Genomic DNA, 4,361 nt, shown 5'->3' with positions numbered 1-4,361 from the left:
AATGGATGAAGGATAATGTATGGCAGTGGATGGGACACAGTTGACACTTTCAGAATGACCTCTCTTGAACATATAACGACACTGATGCGATGGATCGGTAGCATTAACCCAAAAATGTGGATGGTTTGGCGAAGACCATGGTGATGAGACCGGTGAATGAAACAACCCAACCCGATGTGGTACGGAAGAAAAGTGTCATGTTCAAGAGCGACTTGCTACCATTAAGCTTTGATGTTCTCCCAATTTTTCCCCAGTCATTTCTGACCAGTACCTCTTTATTTTTGTCAAGCTTGAGGAGGATAACATATGCTTGTTCTATAACCTGCCCTTCGGGCAAGCCCATCGCTATGTTTTAACGAGCTTAGCGATAGGGAAACTCGTTCTCGTCTAAAGACAAGTTTGTCGCTATTTAATCATTTTAACGAGTCTAACGACAAGGAAAACTCGGTCCTTTTCATTTTTTAGAGAGTCTGAAAAGGTACAGAAAGTTAACTCCAAAATTCCTTTTTCGTCATCTAATCCCTTAAGTCCGAAAAAGTATAAAACAATACAGAAGGGATGAGTTTTCGGTACTTTTAACGAGCCGAACAAAAAAAGCGCTCGATCTTTTTGTGCAATAATCCCTCAGGTCCAAAAAGATTAAAATCTAGAGGAGGGATGGCTCTTCCGGTCGCTTTAACGAGCTGGAAGGCCAAAACTCGGCAAACTTTTCATATTTTACGAGTCGGATGAAAAGAGCTCAAAGAAGACTCGTCTTTTGAGGAACGAGTGATAAACAGGGATAGCAGCAGATTCCAGGTACAGGTTGGAATTCTCCAATCACGGCAGTGTCACAAGGATGGCTGGGTGAAATCACTCTTCGCAGCTGTTTCTCAAAAGAGGTAAACACACAAATGGAGGTGAATGATCGGCCAAATGAAAAGTGGAGGTGACGGGTGAACACGACCAAGGCTTTTATGGCTGATGGATTTACGATCTCAAATGGTTATTTACCGGTTCATTTTTTCTGGATGAGCTTGAACTCTAAAGGAAAGCCTGCTCACAATCTTATGTTTATTTTTTAACGAGCATGAACTATGTGCTAAAACTGCTCGGTGATAAGTTTGCATGCCCCCAGCGTAATAATGCAAATCGAGGTGCATGCCCCCCAAGCTTCATTGCATCCAACTCGGTGGTTGGAATGAAGGTTTACCTTTGAGAAAGGGGATTTGTTTCATTTTTTAATGAGGTTGACACAGAAAAAGAACTATCCTCCTGACTCCTTGTTTCACTTTTTAACGAGGTTGACATGAGATAAGAACCGTCCTCGGTGCCCACTGTATTTACAGTATTTCCATTAGGGCGACGATCCATGCTGACAAAATGTTTAGGAATCTTCCGAATCCATTAGATATAGAAGATTTCATATTGTAGGTTTCCACTGTGGCCACTTCCGCCAGATTACTTGCAGGCGGTAGGGCAAAAGTACCCATTAAGGCAGGGTCTTTCAGGAGACCTACTCCAATATTTTGAAGCGAATGATCGCTTCTATGGATCATTGGAATGCTTCCCGTAACTTGTGAACTGTCGGGGAGGAAAGTTTGTTGGTCGACGACTGTAATCCCTCCTTGAAAGGGAAATGCAATCTTCCTGAAGTAGGTCGACACGACTGCGGCCATGGCATATATCCAGGGCCTTCCTAGTAGGATGTTGTAATCGAGGTTTCCATCAATTACTTCAACATCGACTTCTACTGTTTTGCCCCCCAGTTCAACTTGCAAGTTACCTAAAATCCCGTAGGGAGTGTATGATCGTCCATCAAATGCTTTTAAGGTCGTTGACGATTTCGACAAGGGTGGTGAGCCTAAATTTTTCCAGCAACTCATCGACATAAGACATGTAGATGCCCCCTCATCAATAATTGTTCGATGAACAGTTTTGTTGAGGGCTTTCACTTGAATAAGGAAAGCTAGTTGAGCTGGTAACTTAGGGTCATATCCTCTATGATCAAAGGCCACAAGATTGGAATCCATTGGGCCAATCCCACCTATTGCTGATAATAAAGTTTGCTCTTGGGAGGGGCAATTTTGTGGTATCTCAAGTGTCGACATAGCAGACGGCGATTGGGCCAGGTCCTCTATTATATTATAATTCTGTGCTATTTTGGCACGAGGATTAAATGTCGATTTGTGTACTACTCCCTTTGGCAACTTTATCATTGGTTCAGGAATGATGGGTGGCACAACTTTGGTCAAAGCTGTCGTCGAACTACTAGGTTGTTCATTAGCCTTGTTATTTGACAGCCATGGATTCCCGTAATCTTTATTCCTTGTCAAAGCATTATTCTGCTGCTTTGAGGTAGACAACATAAGCACTTGGGATCGGGAAGCATTTTGATTAGCAACCAGATTTTGACCAGGATTAGGAAACGGATCAGTCAACACAGCTGAGGTTTTCGGACTCTTAAAGAATCTTTTAAGCTCAGCTTTGCATGGACAATCTGCTGTCCAATGATCCTCATCGCATATATGACACCCCGAAGGGGGTTTCCCTTTTCTCCCTTTCTTTTTCTTCTTGTCTCCTGGTTGCTTCAGTTGTTTGCCCTTGTCGTCCGACACGGCACTTACTTCCGAGGCAAGAAGTTCTTCATTTGCATTTTGATTCGAAGTCTTACGGGTTTTCTTAGACGAATCCCGTGTTGACTTTGCATTTGCAGTGCCAATCACACCATCGCCGGCATGAGAGTCACTATTTGATCCAGGAGGGGGAGGAATTGAAAATTACGGTCTAGGGGCGTCAGGTATCTTGTCATAGAGCGTGCCAGACTGAGTATATACTAAGTCTAAATACTGGGCACGAGCAATAACTTGCTCCTCTGTTACGACGCCTCCCTTGGCCACATCTTCTGTTATAGCAGGAAGAAGCGACTTTATAAACCACTCAGCTAAAAGCTGATCTGGAACATAAGTCTTTACCATTCTGCGACGACGACGCCACTCATGTATATGATCTGATATATGTGTGGCCGTTGTCTGCTTGAAATTGGTTAAGATCTCGGTTCCAGTTTCGTACCTTATAGGTAACTGAAAGTGTGTTAAGAAAGTCGTGGCTAGGGAACTAAAATTGTTGAAAGAGGCTCTAGGTAATTCAATACACCATTTAGCCGCCGGACCAGTCAATGTCCTCTGGAAAAGGCGAAGCCTTATCGAATCATCATTCAAGGTATTCGACGAACACCACAGATGGAAAGTCATCACATGATTCGACGGGTCTTCGCCAGGATTTCCATTGAATTTAGGAATGTCCGAAGGAAGTTTGTGAGGAATCGCTGGCCACCAATGGGCATAGGCGATTGGATCATTCGTCAATCGATGTAAATCTGGTAATTCTAGAGTCGCCACGAATGGCAACTGCTGATTCAGGTTTGGCGAGGCGTACCCAGGATACGATGGAATCGCCTGAGCAGTAGGCCTTTGCATACCAGCATAATGCAACTGATGTTGATAGGACTGATATGGCTGGTGGGCTTGGCCACTGTAAAGTGGTTGATTTAACCCGTTCTGAATATAGGGTTGCCCACTACTTGCAAAGATCTGTTGCTCAGATCCCTGGTACACCTGTTGAAACTGAGGTTGTTGGTATTGCACCATCCATGGCTGCGAAGCCATGTTTTGCTGTGCGATACTAACCGACGGACCAAGATGCGGGGTTATGGTTCCCGTTTGTATCTGTGTCGTCCCGGCAGTTGGCGATTGTGATTGTGTTGCAGGGTCAATGGGATGTTGCATTACAACTTGGGGTTGACATACAACAGGCATCGATTGAACTTGCGACACGGTTACAATTGCTGGCGTCGTCGGGATACTAGACATAGGTACACACTGTTGCATGGAATATACAACTCTCGGTTGTTGGGGTAACATAGGTACCCAACCACTCGTCGTTACTTCAGTCAAACCTGAATGTTGTTGAAAACTGCCGTATGGGTATCCCCCCGGAGGGGGAAGTGAAAGGGCATATTGCCCCCCATACGGTAACAATCCGGAGCTCAAGGGTATAGATTGCCTTTGAGGACTGGATGGTCCAAACTGATTTCCAAAGGGATCAATTTGTCTAGTTTCAACATAAGAATTACCGGGTATTATACCGGAAGAACAAACTGGAACAGACCAAGTTGTCATAATAGTCCCTGGGTGGACTCCTTCTAGCTGTTGAGAGCTAGTCGGGACAGCTGGTATGCCGGCAAACATCGTCGGAGTGACAGCAGGAGCTTCTGCTGTCGCTGTGTCATTTGGCACAGTCCTAGATGTCGACGGTTGCTCAGACATTTTAAGTCTATCCAATAAACTGCCTAACGATTCTACAGGAACTTCCACTGGCGA

The sequence above is a fragment of the Pinus tabuliformis genome, chromosome Q, assembly GCF_031772625.1.
Source record: "Pinus tabuliformis cultivar Carrire ecotype Pingquan chromosome Q, CPIR1, whole genome shotgun sequence".
NCBI lineage: Eukaryota > Viridiplantae > Streptophyta > Pinopsida > Pinales > Pinaceae > Pinus > Pinus tabuliformis.
The sequence above is the reverse complement of the archived record's forward strand: the minus strand, read 5'-3'. Positions refer to the sequence as shown.